This window comes from Mchenga conophoros, linkage group LG9, assembly GCF_057382185.1.
Source record: "Mchenga conophoros isolate Kocher_MC1m ecotype Shallow Benthic linkage group LG9, M_conophoros_male_GT1.1, whole genome shotgun sequence".
NCBI lineage: Eukaryota > Metazoa > Chordata > Actinopteri > Cichliformes > Cichlidae > Mchenga > Mchenga conophoros.
Genome location: NC_140534.1, coordinates 19,362,541 through 19,388,712, shown reverse-complemented (window position 1 = coordinate 19,388,712; position 26,172 = coordinate 19,362,541). Strand labels below are relative to the sequence as shown.

At 41.2% G+C, this 26,172-nt stretch overlaps 1 protein-coding gene across 2 annotated transcripts in view; it reads left to right on the top strand.

The window, feature by feature from the left end:
* The window catches only part of ralylb (RALY RNA binding protein like b), a 132,463-nt gene that overhangs the window by 74,059 nt on the left and 32,232 nt on the right, over positions 1–26,172 (top strand). The gene's annotated exons all lie outside the window — the stretch shown is intronic.

Below are 26,172 nucleotides of genomic sequence, written 5' to 3'. Positions count from 1 at the left end.
AGGAGGTTAATCTGCATGCCTAAACTTGGAGAAGGAAAGTTAGGATGTGTTGAAATGTATATAAAAGCACTGCTAACAATGCAGAAGTATAGCAGTCCTTTTTTTAATTGTAAATTTTCATTTTCATCTCTCCTGCCTTTTTTCGGGGGGTTTTGTCTGAGGGGTTTGTCGATCTGGACTGAATCCAAACAAGTGAGGTGTTCAAGCCATGCAAACACACTGTTAGCACAAAGAGATAATTTCTCGTCACAGACTGCTAGGCAGTTGCAGCAGTTGACACTCGATATACGTTTGCAATTACTCAGTAGTGCCAAAAGCAGTAGCTGTCTAATGAGCTAAGAGAGGTTGTAAGTCACAGGCCAATGAGATGTGATGGCTTGAGCAGATTTGTATCCATCATGTAGACAATCTCCCCCCTGGGCATCCTCCATCTCAGCCATAAATGAGGGTCATTTGTTAACAGGCGGTGTGCTTCAAATGCCAGCGGAGATTGTCTCAGAATCCAGAGCACTTTAGATTAGGTTGATGCATGTACATATTCTACTGAGCTCTTTGTGTCTTAAAAAGGGTAATGATGTGCTAAGTGCTATGAAGACTTTATGAGTTTCCTGCAAACGGGGTATATTCGTCTTCTTTAGGAAATCACCCAATTTCAGTTGCTGGTAATTGCATTTATCTTTCCCTTATATACAGAAATGTTATTAAATTAGTTTAACTGGATTCAAACTGCACTAAGGTGCAATATTGCTAACAGCGCTGCAGCTTAATATTTAAAAAGACAGATAGTCCCTATGAAAGGTTTGGCAGCTCTCTGGTCCTGTGTACAGATGTGTATATAATAAAGTTGTGTCCTTTTTCAGATAAAAAGTGTAATCCAGTTGCCTTGAATGGTGTTTTCTTTCTTCTTCTTCTTCTTCTTTGGCTTATTTAAACATGCAGCAAATAGGCTGCAAGGTGAACATCGTTTTTAAAAAGCTGGGGCGATATTCACTCTCCTAGTCCTTTTCAGTTGACCCTGAAATAAATATCTCATTCAGCCAGTTAATGCTCAGCTATATCCAGTTAAAAATGACCCTACAATTAAATTCAACTTGGTGGCTGAAAAACCGAAACAGTTAGAAAGACAATGAAAAAAATATAAAAGGCAACAGAAAGGACAGAAGCAGAAGATTTTATCTGAACTCCTTTCAGAAATACATTAGTTCCTTTGTTAATACATTATAGATCGGCGGCTTTGCGAACTTTATAGAAATCTTAGGCATTTTGTTTAAACCTTCTAAGGTCTTCAACTTGTTGAGCTTGCTATTCAAACTTTAGTTACTAAACAGGTTCAGAGTGCTGCAGTTTTGACGTATTCAACATAAAACTTCAAACATCAAATGTGAATGTTCATGACTGCTCTAAAAAGGGGAATGCTGCTGTTTTCAGCACTCACAAGGTTGCTGAAGTGTGCTTGACAAAGACGCATTTAATTAAAAAAAAAAAAAGGTATTTTGTAAAATAAAAAAACTAAAGAAAAGCATTAAATGTGGAATTTAGCCTTGCCCAGATATTTATCCTTCCTAAAGCTCGATGAAAAGACCTTGAGTCAAGTCGGAGTGCATTTCTAGTGCTTGCCTTGTGTATTTAAAAAAATCTAATTTTATTACCCATTTGATTAGCCGAGTTTTCAGGTTGTACTCTTGTTGTATTAATCCATCATGGACAGCAGATGTCCCCGCTGCCCTATCTGGTTCTCTCATCACTAGCTGCAGTTGAATGGAAATGGTTTATAATCTTATTTTTTTTAAACATTTTACCATAAAAAAGGTTCACAGGGCTGAAGGTTTCCCAACAAATGACTTTGACCTACAGCTCAGTGTGAACCACTAATCACAGCCTGTATTGATTTATTTGATTTGCCCATTTTCACAAGATCTACTTTGAGGGTCTTCATCATTTCTAGGTTTCAAAGTGAAAATATAAAGAAGACCATTTGTCACCGGGGCATGTTAGGGCAGCAGCAGTTTCAGAGTGGAGCAATATTGATTGAATTTCTGTTTCTTCCATGATCTTAGTTTTCAGAGTGATTTCTTTTTTGCTCTCTCTCACTGAACAATTCAGCCAAAAACGAGGGGGCACGTAGTGCTTTTTTACCCCACACAACAATAAAGTAATATATTGGAATAAATCACACAAAATCAACATCCATCCTGCTTCCTTCCCCTTGTCTCCTTAGCAACACAATCCCCTTTGCAAGTAAGATGAGATGCACCTTTTTCAAGCTTGCCTAGAGGCTGTGGAGGGAGTGTATTATTATTTTTATGCCAGTGTCAGTAAATGCACATGTGTAAGATAACTATCAGATTGAATATTACTTGTTGTGCTAAATCAAAAAGGATGTACCATGGCAACATTGTGCCCTTTGAATGAATGACAATCCAGTTATTTCCAGCATACGGACAAACCTGAAGCATTTTAAAGGCTCATAAGTTTGAGTAATGCCAGTAATGTGGACATCAATGTGAGTCTGTTACTTAGCCGGGTTAATGCCATAAGCTGATGAGCTCAAGAAGGCACATAAATGTACCTATCTCAGCAGATAAATAACATATGACGGCGGTCTAATCCCATGAATTAAGAAAAATGAATAAGCAAAGCTGCAAATATCCTCGATTCTCTCAACACAAATGCTAGACCTATACATCTACACAAAGCTAGCTGTTTACATGGCAGCTGTGTTACTTTAGTATTCTTCTGTACAGAAAAAAGACATGGTCTTCCCTAACCTCCAAGTCAGTGAAGTCGCCGTAAGTTGCAGCCCCTTTAGAGAGGCTGCAACTTACGGCGACTTCACTGACTTGGAGGAGTACACATCATCAGTGTCCAGCTATATCAACAAGTGCACCGATGACGTCACTGTCTCCAAGATCATCATCTCACGACCCAACCAGAAACCGTGGATTACTGCGGAAGTGCGTGCACTTCTAAGGACCCGAGACTCTGCCTTCAAAGAGGGAGATAAGGTGGCGCTTAGAAGAGCGAGGGCTGAACTTTCTCGGGCCATCAGAGAGGCGAAGCGCGCACACGCCCAGAGAATCCACAACCACTTTAAGGACAGCGGCGACACACGACGCATGTGGCAGGGCTTACAAGCCATCGCTAACTACAGGACGACACCACCTGCCTGTGACAGTGACGGCTCCCTCCCAGATGTGCTTAACAACTTCTATGCTCGGTTCGACAGGCAGAACGACGTGGCGGCGAGGAAGACCACCCCTCCTCCGAACGACCAGGTCCTGTGTCTCACTACAGCTGAGGTGAGGAAAACTCTACGCAGAGTCAATCCACGTAAAGCTGCTGGACCAGACAACATCCCAGGCAGAGTGCTCAGAGAATGTGCTGATCAGCTGGCAAATGTTCTCACCGACATCTTCAACATCTCTCTGAGCAGTGCCGTTGTCCCCACGTGCTTCAAGGCCACCACCATCGTCCCCGTGCCCAAGAAGTCTTCTGTGTCCTGTCTCAATGACTACCGCCCTATCGCACTTACACCCACCATCATGAAGTGCTTCGAACGGCTCGTCATGAGACACATCAAGACCCTGCTGCCCCCCTCACTGGACCCAATGCAATTTGCATACCGCCATAACCGCTCAACGGACGACGCCATCTCCACTGCACTCCATCTTGCCCTGACACACTTGGACAAGAAGGACTCACACGTCCGAATGCTGTACATAGATTTCAGCTCAGCATTTAACACGATCATCCCCCAACAACTGATCGGAAAGCTGAGCCTGTTAGGCCTGAACACCTCTCTCTGCAACTGGATCCTGGACTTTCTGACCGGAAGGCCTCAGTCAGTACGGATCGGGAACTGCACCTCCAGCACCACCACACTGAGCACTGGGGCCCCACAAGGCTGTGTGCTCAGTCCTCTGCTGTTCACACTGCTGACTCATGACTGTGTAGCAACACACAGTTCAAATCACATCATTAAATTCGCTGATGACACGACCGTGGTGGGTCTCATTAGCAAGAACGACGACCTCGGCTGGTCCCTCAACACCAGCTCCCTGCACAAGAAAGCCCAACAGCGTCTCTTCTTTCTGAGAAGACTGAGAAAGGCCCGGCTTCCACCACCGATCCTGACCACCTTCTATAGAGGAACTATTGAGAGCATCCTGAGCGGCTGCATCACTGTCTGGTTTGGGAGCTGTGCCATATCAGACCGCAAGACCCTACAGCGGATAGTGGGAACAGCAGAGAAGATCATCGGGGTCTCTCTACCCTCTATTGAGGACATCTACACCACACGCTGCATTCGCAAAGCCACCAGCATTGTGGCTGATCGGACACACCCCTCTCACACACTCTTTACACTCCTGCCATCTGGAAAAAGGTACCGAAGCATTCGGGCACGCACATCCAGACTGTGCAACAGCTTTTTTCCACAAGCCATCCGTCTCCTCAGCAAAAAGGGACTGACTGATAAACACGCACACACACACATACACTAACATTATCACTCAGCTTAACTCAAATACCTCAAAACATTGAGACTGGACTGACTAACCAACACAAAGCGCAAACACACTGACCTACACCACCAAACCATCGCACACACCAACCTGTAAATGCTCTTTTGCACAATATTATTACTAGATATATTATATTTTTTTTTTTTTTTTTTTTTGCACTAACTTGTCTTGTAGCACCTTGGTTCCTGGAGGAACGTTGTTTCGCCTCACTGTGTATTTTTAAACTGTATATGGTTGAAGTGACAATAAAGTTGAACTTGAACTTGAACTAGGCATCTTCAAATCCTGGAGCCATTCCCCTGATGCTCGCTGCACTGCCTTTTGAACTTCAAGTATTGGCAACACATAACAAACTCAGATCTGACTTCCTGAAGCTTTCCAAGTGTTCGACTACAGTTAGGACAAAGTGGTTACACTTGCTAAGCTACATCTGCTGGATGGATTGTGGCAGAACAGACAAGCTGGTCTTCAGCAAACTGGCAAAGGGACAAGGTCACGAGGACGCCCCAAAAAGTTTGACCAATAATGGTATAAATAGTAGCAGATCACAGTACTTCAGTCTGGTTAAAGGTCCATGGAAACATTAATTCTTGGCTCCCTTTATCTAAAACCTAAATAAGCACTTTGCTGATTAGTTTATGGCTTCACTGACTTTTTTAGTACAACATTATACTACTTTTGTAAATGATGGTCTCAGTTAAAGTGAAAAAGAGTACAGATGAATATACCTTTGATATGTTTTGGTTTCAAAACATCAGGATAGCAGTGGTGAACAAAGTCTTCATAGCAGCATTTAACTAACAGGGAGACGTCCTGGTAGCTAGGTACATACACAGTCTTTAGGTCCGCTTTTGGTCCTGACTGCAGTGAATTGCTATGAACATTTGTACAGGCACTTATGGCCCAGCACAATATCAGTTCCTAATCAGCAGATTTTCCCTGCATAGTGCCAATAGGAAAATTGTCTGGACATCTGTCAAATGGCTTACCATGAAATTGCCTCAGGGGAAATGTCCAGGACCTACAGTAGTGCCATCACGATGTCAAATCCAAAACAGAAGTGTTAAGCATACAGCCACTGCTAAAATATAATTTACCACATGGCCACAGTGCCCAAGTAGCTTCACCCCTACAGTTTTGCTAACATGACAGTTTTGATGAATCCTCCTCTATGGTGACAATAAAAAGGCTAGTTTGACACAATATCTGAAATATTCCCATCTCCAAATCTTTCAGTAATACATAGATAGCTTGAAAGAAACAAACAAAAAAAAAAAAACCCAAACAAACATTAGAAACAAAAGCTTAATATACTGGCAACAAATTATGTTCACATCTTCACAAAGAATTTATATATTAGTGTGGTATCTCTGTAGAACAGTTAATCTGAAAGCCCACCTGGAAACCTATCTTATTAAATCAGGTCTGCTACGTTCAGTCTTATCTTGGAAACTTTTGGAAAACTTACCAAAAATGTTAAAAATGTTCCCCCTAAGGAGGACACTTTCATTATTAAGGGATAATTAATAATGCTTTTAATTTTACATGCCTTTTGCCACAATATTTAAACTGGGTACCCAATATTGTGTACTGTGGGATCTCCTAAACCAGCTCTGCTCCAATGAGCAATGGACATAGTCTTGTTTGGGGGGGTTACCACCCACTGAGATTGTTATCAGTTTTAGTGGGATGCCTTGTCTTGCTGGTGAGGTTGCTGCTGTTGTCTTGGTGATCTGGCACGTCCCAGAATATCGTTCACACGAAATCAGCAGAACATTGCATTTTAAGGAGATACGCAGTGTTTTTCCCATTTGTTAGTGTTTTAATGTTATCTTATTGGCTGAACAGAGCAACGAAAAATACAGCTTGTATTACGTATATGTATGTATTATGCCAAATTTGAATTTTAAATGACTAAACAATAAACGATTTTATTTTTGTGACTCAAAAATCTAGTCAAAATACCGAAGACTCGGCACAACTGGAAGATTTACTTGCGTATTTAGTGAATCTAAAGGTTGCATTTCATTCTATAGCCATATAAACTAAAGGAGTTTATCATAATCTGTCTTCCCGGCTGTTTTCTCCTAATTTACTTTGTTTGACCGGCTCTGATGTCTGTATGGGGGAGAGTGCACTGTAGCCCGCTCCCCCCCTCCCGTCTCTAAGCATGGTATGGTCCTCGCTCTAGAAGTGCCTCCAATTCTCCGTCTGAAGGGCTAATTTATTTCCAGTCAGAAAGTATCGCAGCACGCTGAAGTCTTACGCCCTCTGCCTCTCAAGTATCTGAAAGAGCGCAAAGCTGGACCGGTACATAATGACCATGTACAAGGGGAAGCGTCGCAATCATCGATGTAAGTTTACACAGATCGTTCGGGCTTCGTGATACACCGAGGACATTTTCTTTATGATGATGTCGCTCTGTGCTTGGCATAAAAATACAAGTTGCAAATACTAAGCCGTGACTCGCGCATGCCAAGATGCAACCCGATCGCTTTAAAGCGAGCGCAGGGCCTTTTTTAAGTAGTTGAAATATGCGTGAAATGTAATCGTACATAGAAAATTTCAGATTTGTCAGCGAGCAATTATCGGCTCTGTAATATTGCATTCTGTTGTTGATCCTGTGATGATGAAGTGTTAAATCAAGTCACCTGCTGAGCCCTGGCTGCTTCTTTCAAAACCATCTTTGCACCTGCTCTGCTGCTCTGTCTGTTGAAATACAGCCTATTAATTCTGCTGAAGTTTGCTCACACTGCCAAGAAATGTGTTATCAAGGATATGAGCTTCGGCGGTTCATTTCCCATACAGTTATAATTATATACCAGTGAGTTATTGCAGTTGCAACAAACACCATTTGTGTTCCAGAGTGCACAAATTCATGTGAATTTTGTCTTGCTGGTGTTTTGCATATTAACACGCAGATTTCTGTTGTGCGCACGCAGTATGATCTCCGTTCATTTCTGCATCCGTGAGGTGAGAAAAGAAAATATTTGAGCTCATTCACAGTATGATGTCTAAACTCACTGAGTAATTTTGCTTCGGAATCAAGCTCTACTTATGGGCAAACAATTTACAAATGGAAAACTGTCTGGGTAATTAGGGGTTTGTCTTCTCTTCTCTTAGTCTTTTTTTATTTCAAGCAACAATGTCATTCATTATCCAGTGTGAGTTTTTTAATTACCTCAATTTGCTGCTTTTCTGTATCTCATGTGACAGTAGAGTGAATATCCGTGGGTCTCTGTGGGTCAGGGGAAAAGAAACATCCTGATTAGAGGATTAGACTGAATGGTTATCTGAGGAAATAATCAGCAGATTAAATAATAATTAGCGGCTGTTATTATGCTGTAACAGAATAATAGAGTTGGTATTATACATCCTGAAGCGAGGCTCTCCGAGCTGTGTGCGCACTCATACTCTGCCACAGAGCAACACTGCCTCAGTCAAGAAACTGGAAAGATGACTTAACAAGTAATTAAGTACAACGTGGCAAACCAGTGGTTCACTAATTACCAGTTGGCACTTCTTGACACAAGTGCACACAGTCAGTTATACCGTGATCCCCCCTCCCCCTTCCTTGTCTCCTAGACATCTGTGGAGTGCGATAAAGGTTTTAAAGTGCTGCTTTGTGGCTGGTGTGCACTGTATAGAAAGACCACGTTATGCTCTTTTTTTTTCCCTCTTCAACAGAGAAAATGGAAATGTATATTGTGCAGTGGCTGGAAATAGATCTCGCTGTATAACTTTCTAGATTTGCAGCTTGCATGTAGACAGTGTGGGAGGGAAGCCAAATTTGGACACAGAGCACAAAGGCGTAAGTGTCAAGAGACAGAACACACAAAGAAACCCAGGTGCACAAAGAGCAGGAGACAGTTAAGAAAAAAAAGACAGCGAGTCTATACGTGGGCTCATATTGTTAAAGAGCTTGTTTAAGGGCTCCGGACTGTATCTGCCAGCTATTAGGCCAGGGAGTCCGTGAGAGACTGCCAGCGGCTGTGGACTTACAGGATGGATTTTTTTTTTGTGCTGCTATATTTGAGTTTAGTCTTTGGAAAAGTCAGACAGAAGAAAAAGATGTTCTTATATGAGAAAAATGAGTTTTCTCAGGGAAAGGTAGTCCAGTATCCTTCCTTTTTTTGTTCAGTACCTGCAGCCTTATCAGACCTTTCTGCAGAAATGGGAACTCCAAAAACTGCAAATTCACACGCTCAGTGTTAGGGATGGGTATCGAAAACCGGTTCTTGTTGAGAACCGGTTCCCACTGTTTCAATTCCTTGGAATCGTTTGCCATTTTTGCAAACGATTCCCTTATCGATTCCAGTCGCCCCGAATGACGTCACCACGTTGCGGAGCGTCATTTACCTGGCAGGAAACATGGCGCCTAAGCGGCTCAAACGCTCAAAAGTTTGATTATACTTTATGAGAACCGATGACAACAGGGCAACTTGCAAAGTAGATATTTCATTTAAGGGAGGAAACACTACGAATATGCAAAAGCATTTGCTCACAAAACACGCGATGACACGCGTTTTTAATTCCGCTCCGGACTCGTGACTCTCAACCCAGCAGCAGCGCTAACGTTTGCACGTCCTCTCCCGTTAATGCGGCAGGTAAATAATCAACTAACAGTGCATATTATGTTAGCGCGATCTGCCTTATTACAAGACCTGCCATTACTGTACATGTAGGTGACCATGATGAGAGAGACAGACAGAGTCTGGCTGGCGCTCGCTGGCAGTTCTCGCTGCAGTCTACCGGTAGCGTCTCCTTTCAGGCCAGGATAGACTAATGTCACCGAGCAGTGTCTAAGTTTGTGGTCAAAGGCTTGCACCCATTTGCCACAGCAGATGCCCCCGATTTTTGGTAAGTGAATGTGTTTAATTGTAGGCAGGGACATTACTGGATATTCTTGTGTAATTGCCACAGAACAATTTATGTTATACTTTGTTATTGCTACAGAAGAATGTTGCAGCTTTAAGGCAGGGATGACTCCTGGAGTTGCTTTCTCACTGCATATGCTTTATTTCACAATCAGATCGATTCGATAACAAAAACATACAGCAGCTCCTCTCCTACTCCTAGCCCTTCGCTGCGGTGGAAAAAAGAACGACTTCAATCCCCTTCAAGGAACATACGTACAAAATAGTTTTCCTGATACACCAATGGGGCGTTCAATGCCATCTTGTAAATATGAGTACTCTGGCAGAGTAACAGTTCAAATGAAAAATACACCAGAACAAACAAGCAAACAAAAAAAGAAGTGTGGGGTACCTTTGAACCAATGAACAAAGTATAACAATTTATACTTTTTAACATAACCCGACCCCGTCAATATGTGATATGTCTCACAAGAATATTTATTTATTTTATTATTTTACATTTACAATTTTTTTTTCCTGGGGACCCTGTGACACCCCATTGAAGAGCCGTAGGCTGGATCTCTCAAGATCTCACTGTTGGGTTTGTAAGGCCATGTTACTCCTAAATTTCTATCTTGTTCAAAGAGAAGATATAAAACAAAGCTCTGAGCTAATCGACCTTAGTGTTCTCCTTTTTTAAAAAAAAAAAGAATCGATAAGAGAATCGATAAAGAATCGAATCGTTAAACAGAATCGAAAATGGAATCGGAATCGTTAAAATCTTATCAATACCCATCCCTACTCAGTGTGCTGAGCCGTGATCACTTGCAAGCACTAGTGGCTGAGAGAGATGATCAAAAAAATATACTGGAGGGCTGCTTTAACTTATTGATGCAGATGTGACTGTAAAAAGGATGTTGTGCATTTTTGTTATGATGTTTTTCTTCTAAAAAGCAACATATACCACAGATTCAGCAACAATGCAAGAGCGACTGGCACATAGCTGTGAAGTCGTGCAGATTTTGGAATGTGTTAGCTTGAAATTATAGCAGTTTATTATTTATTTATTGGCGTCAGCGGCTTTAATTTTGAAAATATAAAAGCTTTAAAAACAGGGATTTGTGTATTGATCATTTTATTAAAAAGACATCGTTCCTTTCTTTATCAAAAAGGGATCTCTGTGTCTGCGGTGTTGCCTATTGTCATTAATTTGATTAGGAATAGAAAGCATCTCAGGCCCTTTTTTGTGAGTGTGGGCAACAGCAGGGGTATTTGAGTTGGAGTCCATAAATATTTAAGGTCTTGCAGGCCAGGAATCTTTGGAGATCAAATGGGGTTTGAGCCCTCTAAACCTCGGGGATTTGTTTTCCGTGCGCTTGTATGTATTAAACATTTATTTTGGTACTATACGCTTCATAAAGGTAGTGGGAAACTTTGATATGTGATACATGGAAATGAATATTGATAAATACAAAAGCAAACTTCTTCTAGACTTTCCTCTCCTCCTTTTTTTTTATGTCTGGACTTGAGATGTTCTTGTGTTTGTTGCGATTTTTGAACATGACTCAAGGCTGAAGCGTACGACCAAGAAATGTGTTTTCATGTGCTCCAGATGTTACTCTGTTCCTTTATGCGTGTGCCGTGCTGCTGATGCTGAGGAGGAGGAGGGGGGACGAGTGAGGCAGGCTGTTACATCTTTTGTCAGATGTCCTCCATGTATCTCAAACCATGTGTCAAGGATAGCAGTTTTTTTTTCTACTTGTGCGTGTCAAGAGTTTGTGTGTGAGAGGGTCTTTTTTTTCCTGCCTTCCAGACTAGACTTCTTTTCAGTTTATCTCCATTTTACCCAGAATTTCAGCTTGCGTGTCCATGGGAAGGAATACAAATCATGCACAACCTTGGTGGGGCTGTTAAGCATCCACTGCTCTGCTTCTCTTGAATAAATCACAAGCAATTACAGAATATAATCCGTTCCAGATACTTTATTTGCTGCCTTGGATGCAAGTTTAAAAATTCACCAGCTGTGCCTCCACACCTTTCTTTATATATAGGAACCGCATCACACGGCGCTGTGCTGGAGATGTGATTTTATCTGTCAGAAAGGACCTAATGAGTCTCCTCTGTGGCTGATGAAATAATGTGACAGAGATGTCAAAAGATGTCACCCCCCCCCCCCACACACACACACACATACCCCAACCCCCCACCCCCGAGCCCTCATCTCTCTCACCAGCAGCACCACGCCTGTTTAGTGGAGGAAAGGCTGTTCGGACTGTTGCCAGGAAAAGCACCAATCAGTGTCACACAAAGACAAGCACGAGACATGTGCAAGAGTGCTGATGTACAGAGAAAACACCAACATTCACAAGAAAATCCTACTAATTATTGTCTATTCCTAATAGGCTCTGGAGGGGGGGGGGGGGGGGGGGTGCTGCCAAATGCCTCTATTTTTCTTAGTGTGAAGAAAACGACTTAGAAAAACACACTTTGATGAATGGTGTTTAATGAAGGGGCACTGTTAGTTTTCATTACTTTGTGTTATAAAGCACTGCAAAAAAATTTAAGCCACCCCTCATTTCTTTATATTTTGCCTACGAGGGGACTGTTTGTAACTTTTTAAAGTGGTGTTTAACAGTAATTCTTCAGGCTTTCGGAAGGTCTTCCAGAGTTTAGTCCCATCCTTGCACATGACCTTTTTCAGATGAATGTTTTTTCTTTATTTGTTAAGCCACTTAACACTGACCTATTAAGGATTCCGGCATAAGAAAAAGACTCTTGGCTCAAGGGGTGAACCAGTGTCGTGTCCACAAGTAACACCAAATTAGCAAAGATGCAGTTTTAAAGTGTAACTTTAGGCCTGTTGCAGAAAACACGTGATTTGGTCTCACTTCTTTACTTGAAACTGCAAAAAATGGCAAAGATAAAAGTTTGAAAGGCATAAAATATTATTATTGCACCAACATTTAATTCCTGAGAGTTATTAGTAGAAAACCTGGCATCGTGTGAAGTGTGTCCTTCAAAAACACTTGAGGAAACAAGTAAAGGATGAAGGAAGAAGTGGCAGATGAACAACATCTAAAAGTCATGTTCTTAAGAAATAGGGGAAAAAATCCAGCAAAGACCTGACACAGGACCTCTGACCTCCATCTGATCCTTCAGTTGATCCATTTACTGTTCACTGACGCCTCATCAGAAATGCTGGCTGTCAAGAAGCCACTCTTAACAAAAGGAAACAGGGAGAAAAGGGTGAGGTGCGCCAAAGTGCATACGAAAATCAGTGGCAACAGGTCTTAGAGAGCGATGAATCTCAATTTGCAATATTTGGTTTAAATCACCAAATCTGTATGTATGAAGAAGGACGTACGGTGAGTGTCTACAGCTACCTGTAAACCATGGTGGAGACTTCGTCATGGTTTGGAGCTACATTTCACAAAGTGATGTTGAGAATCCTGTCAAGATTAATGGAATTATGAACGCAAAAAAGGACCTTCAGATTTTTGATCCACCGTGCAATACAATCTGGAAAACATCTCATGGAGAACAGCTTCATTCTTCTGAATGTTTTTTTTCTATATCTCATTTTCCTGTAAAATTGTAACAAATGAGGGATGGCTAAAGACTTTTGCACAGTGCTGTACATATACTGTTACAATAGTGGATGTTTATTCAAAACATGGGCAAAGTTTCAATCAATGAGATCAGTAAATGTGCCGGTAACTCTGAATGAAAATAGCCTCTTAAACGTCTTTGCAAGGGCAACCAATCACAATAACTAGCAATTAGCTGAAAGGCTGCACCAAGGTCCAGCATAACAAAAGATTTTGAATCATGCAAAGCTACAGTAGTAGATGTCAGTGAATAATGTGCAGCTAGAAATGAGTGTCTCCCTGTTCAGGTCTATCGCATGCTACCTGCACAACGCATGTGCAAGTGCCTTTTTACCTTAAAGGTTTATAGTGGTCTTTACATTCTTTTGCCTCTCATCCACCCACTCGTGCTAGCACAAGAGCTGTTCAGCTGATGTATTGTAGTGAAACCCAGCAAGCAGAAGAAGAAGAATAAAAGAGCCAGAAAAAAATGATGGAGGAGAAAGTGTGCACAGTAGGTCCCATTTAATACTGGATCAAAAGTACAGTGACAGCTATGACTCCAGCCTGTATGTACCAGTGTGACGAATGGCGAAATTAATGTCTGTCAAGTGTCATTGCAAATGCTCTGAAGTAATTAGAGGACTCGCTCTCTGTCATCCATCGGCAGGGAGCGCTTGTAGTACCTATGCAGGGATGAGCAACATGGGTTTTGAAAATTACATCATATTTTCACGCCTGTAGGCCAGCAATGAGCCTGTCAAATTTCCCCAAATCAGTAATTCACTTTATTTCTTGGTTAAAAATGAAATATGAATGTCGTACTGGGAATTTGAAAGCAGCACCTCAAAGATTTCTGTTCTAGATTTAACACTAAAGAGCTAAAAGTCCCTATTTTTAGTCGCAGGGAAAGTCAGTGGCGATGTCCCGATTATTAACAGCTGTCGTGAATGTTGCTCAAAAGAAATACTTGTTCTGCTGTGAATATCAGCTTGGTGTTTGTTTTCATGCCTCGCTTTTCATCTCTAAGCTCCCTCGCTGTGCCATGTTCATGTATCCAGTAGCCTGGATCGTCCGCTTTTTGAAGTGTATCATTGTTGACTTGCATGAGACAGCTCACTAGGTTTACAGGTCACACAGAGGGATGTGATCTCAAACCAATGCCATGCCTTTATCTGTTCTGCGGGTGCCTCAAGGGGCTGGGGATTATGAGCTGATCTCCTCGGACTTTGGTCCATGCAGCAGCAGACACGGGCAGCGAGGCGGTGAAGCAGGCTGGAAGTCACACATGAGTTTACAGGAGAACAGATGCCTGCATTTGTAATGGGATGTCCACAAAAATCCTCTAACCAGTCATGATCAAATGAGCGTTTTGTGAATGGCAGCATGTATTATAAAAGGTAGAGGATGGAATGATTCCTGTTTGGATCTGTACTCACAAAATTCAAAGAAATGTAATCTGACCTAGGGCTGTTCGATATAACGATATACAGTGGGGCAAAAAAATTTTTAGTCAGCCACCGATTGTGCAAGTTCCCCCACTTAAAATGATGACAGAGGTCAGTAATTTGCACCAGAGGTACACTTCAACTGTGAGAGACAGAATGTGAAAAAAAAATCCATGAATTCACATGGTAGGATTTGTAAAGAATTTATTCGTAAATCAGGGTGGAAAATAAGTATTTGGTCACCTCAAACAAGGAAAACCTCTGGCTCTCACAGACCTGTAACGTCTTCTCTAAGAAGCTTTTCTGTCCCCCACTCGTTACCTGTATGAATGGCACTTGTTTGAACTCATCATCTGTATAAAAGACACCTGTCCACAGCCTCAAACAGTCAGACTCCAAACTCCGCCATGGCCAAGACCAAAGAGCTTTCGAAGGACACCAGGAAAAGTATTGTAGACCTGCACCAGACTGGGAAGAGTGAATCTACAATAGGCAAGCAGCTTGGTGTGAAAAAATCAACTGTGGGAGCAATCATCAGAAAATGGAAGACATACAAGACCACTGATAATCTCCCTCGATCTGGGGCTCCACGCAAGATCTCATCCCGTGGGGTCAAAATGATCATGAGAACGGTGAGCAAAGATCCCAGAACCACACGGGGGGACCTGGTGAATGACCTGCAGAGAGCTGGGACCAAAGTAACAAAGGTCACCATCAGTAACACACTACAACGGCAGGGAATCAAATCCCGCAGTGCCAGACGTGTTCCGCTGCTGAAGCCAGTGCATGTCCAGGCCCGTCTGAAGTTTGCCAGAGAGCACATGGATGATACAGCAGAGGATTGGGAGAATGTCATGTGGTCAGATGAAACCAAAGTAGAACTTTTTGGTATAAACTCCGCTCGTCGTGTTTGGAGGAAGGAGAATACTGAGTTGCATCCCAAGAACACCATACCTACTGTGAAGCATGGGGGTGGAAACATCATGCTATGGGGCTGTTTTTCTGCCAAGGGGACAGGACGACTGATCCGTGTTAAGGACAGAATGAATGGGGCCATGTATCGTGAGATTGTGAGCCAAAACCTCCTTCCATCAGTGAGAACTTTGAAGATGAAACGAGGCTGGGTCTTCCAACATGACAATGATCCAAAACACACCGCCCGGGCAACAAAGGAGTGGCTCCGTAAGAAGCATTTGAAAGTCCTGGAGTGGCCTAGCCAGTCTCCAGACCTCAACCCCATAGAAAATCTGTGGCGGGAGTTGAAAGTCCGTGTTGCTCGGCGACAGCCCCAAAACATCACTGCTCTCGAGAAGATCTGCATGGAGGAATGGGCCAAAATACCAGCTACTGTGTGTGCAAACCTGGTAAAGACCTATAGTAAACGTTTGACCTCTGTTATTGCCAACAAAGGTTATGTTACAAAGTATTGAGTTGTATTTTTGTTATTGACCAAATACTTATTTTCCACCCTGATTTACGAATAAATTCTTTACAAATCCTACCATGTGGATTCATGGATTTTTTTTTTTCACATTCTGTCTCTCACAGTTGAAGTGTACCTCTGGTGCAAATTACTGACCTCTGTCATCATTTTAAGTGGGGGAACTTGCACAATCGGTGGCTGACTAAATACTTTTTTGCCCCACTGTACATCGGATGACGATATAAAAACGTCTATCGTTTCATTTTACGCTATCGTTTGTTTCGTGGTGTCGCAAAGTAAACTGTTTACGGCAATATTTTTTCATCGTTTTGATGGTCACTGTAGTGGCTATATTAATTTCTTAAAGTTCTCTCTTTCTCTTATATTTAATATAACCACACTACGGACGGACAAGCGCCTGTTTTTATGCGTTTTGGTTAGCAACAATGACGGTAACACCATCACGTGTTCCACATAAACCTTTCACAAAAAAGCTCAAGATCCTGTTGAGCCTTTTCAAAATAAACTGAATGAGAAGTAAAAAAAAGTTAAAAAAAAAAACGTAAAAAAGAGCCGCCAGGTGCTAAAAAATAAACCTTAGACTCAAACGTTAGAACGGGCTTTTCCCCGCAGCACGCCGTGTAATAAATACTCACAAAGAAAACGGCGGCCGTTAAAACCTATGTCTAAAAATGTATAGTTTCATGCATCTGTTAAAACACTCAACTTCAGGTACATGAGGCGCAGCTTGAAACACTTCCCGCAAATCGAGCTGCCCGAGATTCACAGAATTTACAGAAAATGTTACATTTTTGTGATTTATATCGTTATCGGGACGACAAAATTCTTATATCGGGATATGAGATTTTGGTCATATCGCACAGCCCTAATCTGACCCTATTAGCAACAAAATAAGGGAGGGATTTTATGACTTGCTGGGTCATAAAATGAAGTAGAAACCTGGACAAAATTTTCACATTTTTTCTAATGAATTTCTAACAGTTTAATAATTTCTTACTTAAGTGTGGCTAAACAGAGGCATCACTAGAAATTTAATAACCAGCACTGATAGCAATAGAATCTCGATACCTAATGTGATGCTACAATTAAAAATAAAGAGAGAAAAAAATTAGGATGTGAACTGAAATGTTTTAGCCCACTAATGCTACTACTAGATATAACATTATTAAATTAGGTGAAGAAGCCATTCTTAAGGAAGTGAAACAGGGAGAAAAGGCTGAGGTATAGTTATTTTATTTTAATTTGTTAGTCATTTTTATTTTTTACATTACATTATTACATTAAGTTACATTACGTTAGCTTAAGCATTTATAGAGTTATTCACTGCAAACATTTTAGCCCGTGGTGCAGATTTGATTTGACAATAGCAGTAGTCTTCCATACCCAATTCTTTCTGCCGTTCTTATTGACGAGTCGGGGCGCAGCTATCGCGGCAGTGACACTATTCGCCATCTTCCATGTATAGTTTTTTCTTGAGCTTGTAGGCATTCTTCTTAAGCATGTAAGGATAGATGAGCACGTGCATAGGCATGCGCTGCCCCCATCAATCAATTCTGGACGAACTGCAGCCTCGGTGCATGCACTGTCAGAGGTACTGATGGCACTAAAGAAAATATTTAGTAAGTAACATTTTCTGAATTTTAGATTCAAAAGCAAAATTAAGCTCTGATTACCTCTCTGGGGCTAAATATGTACAATGAAGCCATTTATCAGGCAAGCAATCCACTTTAAACTTTAATGCAGTATGAATTTTAGCTTCTTTAGAGAATAAAATTTGTCTACTGGGAGAAAGACGGATTTCATCACTTTGCCCCTGTGATGAAGCTAGTGTCACATTAAAAGTTGTGAAGGAGCAATGGAAACTCAATTTCGCACTTTCCAATTCTTGCCATACATTAAAAAATTGCAAATTGAGATCCAGTCAGCAAGTTTTAACGCATGCTTGAAGGGGGGCAACTAATGAAACTTAAATCCTCTTTTGGTATGTGTGAATTACTATATTTAAATTACACGTGATAATTTATAAGAGTACAGTTTGCCAAATGCCAAATTCAAACAGAAAAATGTAGAGTCACATCACCTCACCTTGAACCTGGCTTCATGGTTCTCCTGAAGAGCCCTGCTCAGTGTTTGATCTTCAAAGGTTCCTAGAACAGCACCTTTGATATGCAGATTGTCCCTCAGTCTCCTCTCTACTCTTTTTTCCATGTAATTAGACAACACTACTGCCTGCTGTGTCTTTCTTTCTCCTGAGAGGTGTCTGTAAACATGTTTTTTTTTTATTTTTTATTTGCAGTTCTTAAAAGCTTCCCTGCCTAGAAAAAAAGGTAAAGGGTTATTTCCGTTTGAGGGGACGGCAGCATCTTGTGACCTTGATTGATGGATCCACGGGCAGCACAGAAAAATAAGAATGCGGCTAATATGTGAGAACTACAGTAAGATAAAGATATATGAGGTCTGTGTCTGAAAGGAGCTGCTAGACCTTTGTGAAAATCAAAGACTGTCAGGGCACATTGTTCATCCACTGCAGTGACAAATTTGACTGTAATTCACTCTGAAATTTTCTGGAAATCTTGTACCTGTAATGTGGCCTGTGTCAGTTCTTTCGTCTTTGCTCGTCTGAAAAACGTCCTTGGAGTATTTGTAGATTTATTATGCCTGCAACTGACAGGACCTCACCTACTGGTTACGGAGACACAGATTTGGTACTCAGTACAGCACTTTTATATCTCAGCCCTCCTGCCTTCCTTTCCTTTGAGTTAGACTCACTGAATAGTGAAGTTGGACCAAAGACAGCTAGATGTAATCTGCTGCAAACATGAATTTCCTACATCCCCACCTATTCCTTTTGCTTGTCCATCACCTGCTAAATTCAGCTCCCTCATTTTTGCCATTGTCTTTGTTTCTGTCTCTCCTGCCGAGACACAATTTGCATGATTAGTTACTTTGTTCAATTAATTGAGTCATTGGGGAGATAGGCGCCAGAGTTTCTTAATCCGTGAGAAGATGATCGGCAGCTCCTTCCGTGTCCTGCTCTCTCTTTTTTTTTTCTTTCTCGCCTCTGCCTTTAATTTTTATCTCATCAAATAGACAGTTGCCGTTGCAAGAAGAGGAAAGTGAAATAAAATAACTCACGAATGAGGGGGAAAAAAGGCCAGATGTGATGTAGAACCATCAGCCCTGGCATGCGGGGAATTTTATCATCAGTTTTTTTTGGGAAAGTCCACATTTCTCATTTCTTGTAGGTCCTTGCTGCTATGCGCGCATTGTATTCAGCCTGTGTTACACATCTGCGCTGTAACTCAAAGGGGACAGCAAAGGTTTTTTTTTGGTAATGAGAAGGAAAAAAGGCTTTTTTGTCCCTCAATGGCAGCAGGATGCTGGGTCAGAGAGAGCTCTACAATTTTAGCAAAACTGATTTGATCCTTGCAACAGAGCATAGTGACAAAGCACAATGATTTATATTTCGTGGCTTCTGCATAATCCTACAGATTTATGTTGTGGGCTTCGGTTTCTGTTTACTTCAACTTGGAGAAGTCACATTACTTCCATTAGTTTGCCATAGTCTTCATCTCTAAATGCTACACTGCCCAGAACACAGGGTAATCTCTTATTCACTATAATTTAATGCAAGTATTAGTTGTGCTGTTGTCACCAAATTGGCATCAGACATGAAGACTTTGAGCAAATTGCAGCCAGTTTTTACACCCATTAAATGTAGTTCTAAGACAATATTTGCAGAACTTGAACATTGTGTTTTTTAAAAAATCTTCAAAGACTGAACATTTGCATCAGACTCATATCTACTTTTTGGTGCTAATTGGGAAGTGATAGCATGCAGTGTGACTGAGATGGTAACTGAGCATGTAATCATTGTCATTGTGAGCCTGGCATTACCATTTAGCTCGAACATTAATCCCAAAATGCAACAGCACTGCTGTAATCTCTTAGTTTTCTTTCTTTGCTTTTGTTTGCAAAGCTCTTTTTTGGGCATTTTTAATAGAATGCTACTTTCATTTCCTCTGTTCTTCACTCTTCACACTTTGCTTGTACCAGCCATTGCTCAGGTAGAATTTAATGACAAATGCAGCCTTGGAGCATCGTTAATGCAGAAAGCCGACTTAATTTTGAATGCCTGATTTACAGCTGTAGTGACAGTATCTGAAGGTTCTTATGGGTAATGGCGCCAGTTGTTAGGACAAAAATTTATCAAGATGCTCTCTTGAAATTATATCTTGTCAAAAAAACAAAATAAGCAGCAGCTTTACTTGAACAGCTACTAAATAGGATGTTTGCGAATCTCTGAATCTCTGCCTGTTTATTTTCAGTCTTTGTATGGAAGAGTACACATGTAATGACTGCTTCATCAATTGTTGTTTTCTCAATTATAGCTTCTGTGCCGCACCACAGCAGGCGTCCAAACAGGTCATTTGCAGCTACGGAAACCGACAAAATCAGCTGTGTTTTGGTTGTTGGGTTTTCTCTTAGTGCTGAAAGGACATTTTGCCCAAGCACAAGGTAGTTTGACATGCAAATTACCACTTTGTTGCTGTGTTTGTGTGTGCGCGCTTTAAAAGGCATGACTCACTTCAAGTGTATTTTGGTCAAAGGAGCTTGTGCCATATTTCTGCTCTCATTAAGGCTGTAAGCTTAATGAGTAGCTGGAATGCAGGTTTATCTTAATTAGCACTGATCACACTGATGGATGTGACTAATCATATATGTAGACAATAGTAGTTACCCCCCATGTTTTAAAGAAAAACCTGTACCAAATGAGCTGTTGAAGGCTGGAGGGCTGAATCGTCACCATACCGATAGCACACAGAGACGGCTGATGGGAGCAGTACATCGCAAAAGGCAGTTTTCAGGAATCTGCCAATCTTCCAGCACTCTTCCCACAGTAATACAGAAAGGTTCTTTGGCTCACTAAGACAGACTCTTGTCTCTGCCTCTCCAAGACCTTGTGTTGACCCCTGCTACCCATGCCTGTTAGCTCTCCTCTTCCTGAAGCCTGAGGCTATTAGCTGGTTTTCTCCTCCCTAAGATCGAGAAAGGAGAAAAAACGGTACACTGTCTCATTTTTTACGACGCAACAGAAAGCTAGAGAGGCAGAGAGATTAAAGTCTGATTTGCTGGCTTCAACAGGACGAGCAGATTTTCGTCTGTTCCAGTAGTACATTCATATTCTTCTCCTTATGTTTTTTGGGTCTTGTCAGTTTTCGCAGGAGTGCTTTCTCATTCCCAGTCATTCCTGTACAATATGCTGCCATATGGCTTAGTTTATAGCTGTGATTTATTCAGCGTCTTGACTTCCATTGCTCTGCGCTTATTCATCCCTTGCTAATGAAAGAAGGGGAAGAAATAAGACTTGTGAAGCTTTCGTTGGCGGCACAGGTGTCAAATAGAAAGGGCCCCACAGGTGATGCTCAGCACTGAAATGTCTCATAATGAGCTTCCTCGCAGTGCGCAGAGACACAGGAAGAAATATGGGCTGTGAGAGAAAGTGACGGATGGCGAGGTGGGTTAGATATCATCTTGTGCGAGTTCGTGTGGAAGGAAAGGGAAGGTGATAGAGGGAGGGAAAGCGAGGGGGATGGGAACAGACGAACAGACACATTGAGTGATAGGGTGAGACCGAGGGCGGAACAGGAGGCATGAGCAAGAGTAGTCTGAGGGAGACAGAGATGTAAGGCAGCAAATGAGACCAATAAAACACATGGGCATGTTCCTTCAGGGAGTCACGGATCCTTGTTTTCTTGACAGAGGAACACAAGTCTGTCTTTGGCGATTACTTATGCTTCGTGCCTCTGTCTTTCCATTGCAGTTTACATCCAGAGCCCTGTTTTCCCCCCAATTCCTAGTCAGTAAAATTGTAGCATTAAATTGTTATTCATACCTGGGTTATGCTTGTTTTAGTATCTACAGACAGACAGGCACGCGCCGTCTCTTAGAGATAGAGAATTGGAGGCTAGCTTAAATATATCTACAATTAATTTCAGCACTGAAAGACTGAAATTGCATTATGTGTACATTTGCACAGCTGCAAGGTCAGACCCTTTTTTTTAAATTGTTGCCCAGGCTGAGCAGACCTTCTTTATAAGTCTTTCAGCATCACGGAGAGCTCCACCTCCAACCATGGATGACCAAGCTGCAGACTGAGCAAGTGAGCAACCCGAAACTAAGGAAAAGAGAAGAACAGAAAAAAAGCACTGAGCATCTCATTCATACTAAAATGACTTTTTAGTCCTACACAAACTCAAAGTGTTCTGCTAAAAGTGGATGATCTTGGCTCATGGATTGCAATCAGTTCCCTTCAAGTCCACTTCCCACATACAGAAGTGACGATGCAAACATGAAAATATGTCATTTTGCCTGCTTATAGGATCCCAACCGAAGCTTGAAACAGTGCTACAGCATTCTTACAAGATGCCAAAACAAATTCTGTCCTTAAAGCAAGACCACATTATTATATTTGAATAATCAAGATCTTTAATAAATTAGTGCAACTGGGCAACTGTGGCTAACAAGCAAGTTGTCAAACAAACGGAACGTCAAAGGTTTGTCATGTCTCAGATTTCCAGATCACTACAGAAATGTGCACACTAAGCTTAATTTTTCAATAAAAATGTCTGGCATTTTTTCCATGTCTTCCTCCCCTCACCCTAACTGGTCACAGTGTCTGCCCCTCCCTGAGCCTGGTTCTGCTGGAGGTTTCTTCCTGTTAAAAGGGAGCTTTTCCTTCCTACTGTTATCAAAGTGCTTGCTCATAGAAGTTCATAATATTGTTGGGATTTTCTCTGTCCTTCAGTGCACAGATTTGTTATACAATTTATAATTCAGCCTCTAAATTATTGCATTATTTATCAGTTTACACATAAAGAATTTCTCTTTACTTACCTAGTACTGATACTGCAAATAAAAACCCCAAAGTGGAAACTCATTGCAATAAACCCAAATACCATTGTTATCACAGACATCCATGTGAGAAAACCTGTGATCACTGAAATGCATTTGAGTGCACCAGTAATTTTTTTTATTTGCCCCACTGCATAACCGCAGTTATAAAATGAGCTGTGAATTGTCCACGAATGAAGGAATTGGCAGAGAAATTGAAGAATTGTTTTAATTCGTAAAGATTAAATTACAAAAAACACATGATGATTAAACAAAATAACTAAAAGTCAATTAAAACACAGCTGCAGCAGTACAAGGGCCTACAAATAACCTTTGAACTACTAATCAGGCGTCATCCTAGAATCTAGATGTGAAACACAGACAGGCAAGAGGAAACTTGGCACAAGGGTTATCAGTGAGAATCAGAGTTACTATGACAGTTTGAAAAGCAGAAAGGACATTGCATAACATCAACCATACTGGACAGCATCCAAGAAAAAAAATCCCTGGCTTGTTCTTTGGCACAAAACTATAAGATTAAACTTCAATTAAAGATTAAAGCCTGATAAATATTCTGAATCTCTGCTTTAGTCAGATCGGACTAAGATGAATTTCTGAGTCTCAGATGAGGTAGAACATGTTTGACGTAAATCTGGCCAAGGACTACTGCAGTGAATTCATAACCCTGATAGGCACAGAGGTGGGAGTGTGACCATACGGAGAACCATAAGGACAGAAGGTGCTTCTGAGATGGCATTTCCACATTGCACCATGAATGCCTGTGGATGTACCAAAGGTCTGGCTAACAAAATGACTTGGCAGAAGACGAATGCTCTAGCATAATAACCATCCAAAAACACAATGCCAAAACTACACCAGAGTTCACAATGAAGAAAAAAAGTGCGAAAAAAAGGGGAAAAAAAGAAATATGACCTACCAAGAATGTTGCTTTACTTGAACCCAATGAAACACATTTAAGGTATTTATAGTAGAAAAATACAACCTTCCAGCAAAAAGGAGCTGAAATTGTCTGAAATGTACAAGGTTGAGTTTATTGTCAAAAAACAAATGTGAACATTTCAAGTATTTGAAAAAATGAAACATATAAATGCTGGCAGAAGAAGGTGTATGGATCTTTGTTGAACTGCAGTGTTTAACACTGATATAATAATTCTGAGCCATTAACTGTTAACTCTACATATGAACAAATGCTTCAGTATTATTCAGTAAGTCAATAACATATCCCTAAGATGAAGAACAGATGGGATGTATGAAGATTTAGTTGGTTGCTATTTTCTTGAAAGAAGGTCCTGAACTTGATGAGATCCTAAAGAACATGGTTCTCTCACCGATACAGGTAGGTTTAATACTGGGAGAGTCATTGTCAGAATAACCGATTGTTGTGTTAATGAAACACCTGAATAGATGTACAAGTGTTTATATCTATTCCCAAACACGTCTTCAAATGCCATGTTTTGGTTCCACAAACAGTTCATATTAAAAAGATGTTAAATTCACTAAAAAATGTATTACATTCCAAAAGGTTGATTATAACAATGGTATTTATCCATGAAAAGAGCCTTAAAATGTTGAATCAAAGAGTGTGCAGTTTTTGTGTTAGTTAACAGTTGAGGTTTGAAAATGTGGTTTTGATTGCTCCACTGGACTCTGCTTGAACCACACATGTACTGACAGCTTCAGTCGAAATAGGCTAAGGCTCTTTTAGCCTTCAGCAGTGGCGATACCTGTCATGGACTGAACAGCATGGATTTGACTGTACTGCATATAAACCATGCTGAATCAAAAATAATGGCTCACAAAAACAGAGCTGTCAGAGATTTTTTTTTTTTATCACTTCAGGTTTTAGATGCCAATTATATTTAGTTGGGCTGTTGTGGGCTAATTAAAGGTTTGGACCTGATCTCTTTGTAAGTCAACCTTTCAGGTTGATGAGCAAAAGTGTAATTATCTCCAAAGGTTACCATCATGGTCAATCCTTGCATACTCTGTCAAGTATGCACACTCACACACACACTCACACTCATTTGGTCATGCAGCTTTCTGTAAAAAGTCTGTGTTTTAGCATGTCTAAGTAGGCAGCATACAAACAGACCAGGCTTTAATCCTATTTCTCATGAGAGCAGCCTCTGGGAGAAGGAGGCAAGAGTTTGCCAGCAGCTTATTTTCACCCCAGTGCAATTCCACTCCTGGGGATTGGGGTGCTTCCACTTGTTTGGTGTTGGGACGAAGGGGGGCAGAGCAGATGCATAAATTATTTAGGCAAATGTGTGTTGCTGGAGGGGACAAAGTGATAGTGAGAACACGGCCGCATGCAAAAAACAACAATTTGTCAGAAAGTGCCTTTAAAGTGATCTATGTACCTACAAGGCACTTAGCCAAGGCTCTTCACAATGGGGTGTGGGTTTATCCTCTCAAGGGCGTTTGCTGATTGGTGCATTGTTCCCAGTCGTAAACTTGTTGTGTCCTGCCAGTTAGGAAATGGCCTTTCTAATGCGTTGCTACTGCTGAGCATGCTGATGCTCATGAACAGTTGTGTGATATCAAGGACAATATTAAAAAAAAGCACTTGATGGGATTTTTTGTTCCGCCTTCGGTTAGACTATGGAAATTTTTTTCACTTTTCGCCTCAAGTGATCTATTTGCTTCACCCTCCTTTATGGTTTTTTATTCATTTTTAGAAGAATAATAACCTCAGAGTGGGATGAGATTCTGGAAAGCTACTTTTTATACTAGACCTCACATGAAAGTGTTACGTTAAGGTGTTGTAGGCTCCCTCACCTCAGAAATATCACCTCATATCTGCATCCATAAAGTTCCTGGACTGTTTTCCTCATTTTTCCGGTGTTTTACTTTGACCAACTGGCTCGTCTCCCAGAAGCCACTCAGACTTCACAAAATATGAGGACCTTGCAGCACCCTTGGCAATGCACAGATGGAAATGTCTGCATCACTGACTGGCTGGATCACAAAACCTCTACGCCTGATAGTAAAAAGAATTTTTTACGGAAAGCACGAACAGCCGGCTATAAATCAAAGCCCTCCTAACTTTCTGCTTTTGTTTTAGTTCTTCTTTTAATGTTTACTTATTTTTATTGTTTGTATGTTTTCAAGGATTTTCTTGTGCCTTGCAACGACAATTTTGTTTTGTAATCTTTCCAGTGCACGGCAGCAAGGTCTCCAGTCTTGCCTTTAGAAAATTGGCTCTCGCAGTGCACCTCGAATTTAGTGAGTCTACTCGACGGTACTGCAGCTTTTTCTAAATGTCGCATGAAAAGTTCAGTTTTGCAGCGGAAACAGCACAAAGCTTCCAAAGAGCTTAAATTGATTTTTTAAATCTCTGTATTATGAAGTACTTTTATGCTCCCTTGTGCTCAGCCATGGCTTTGAACTGTGTGCCAC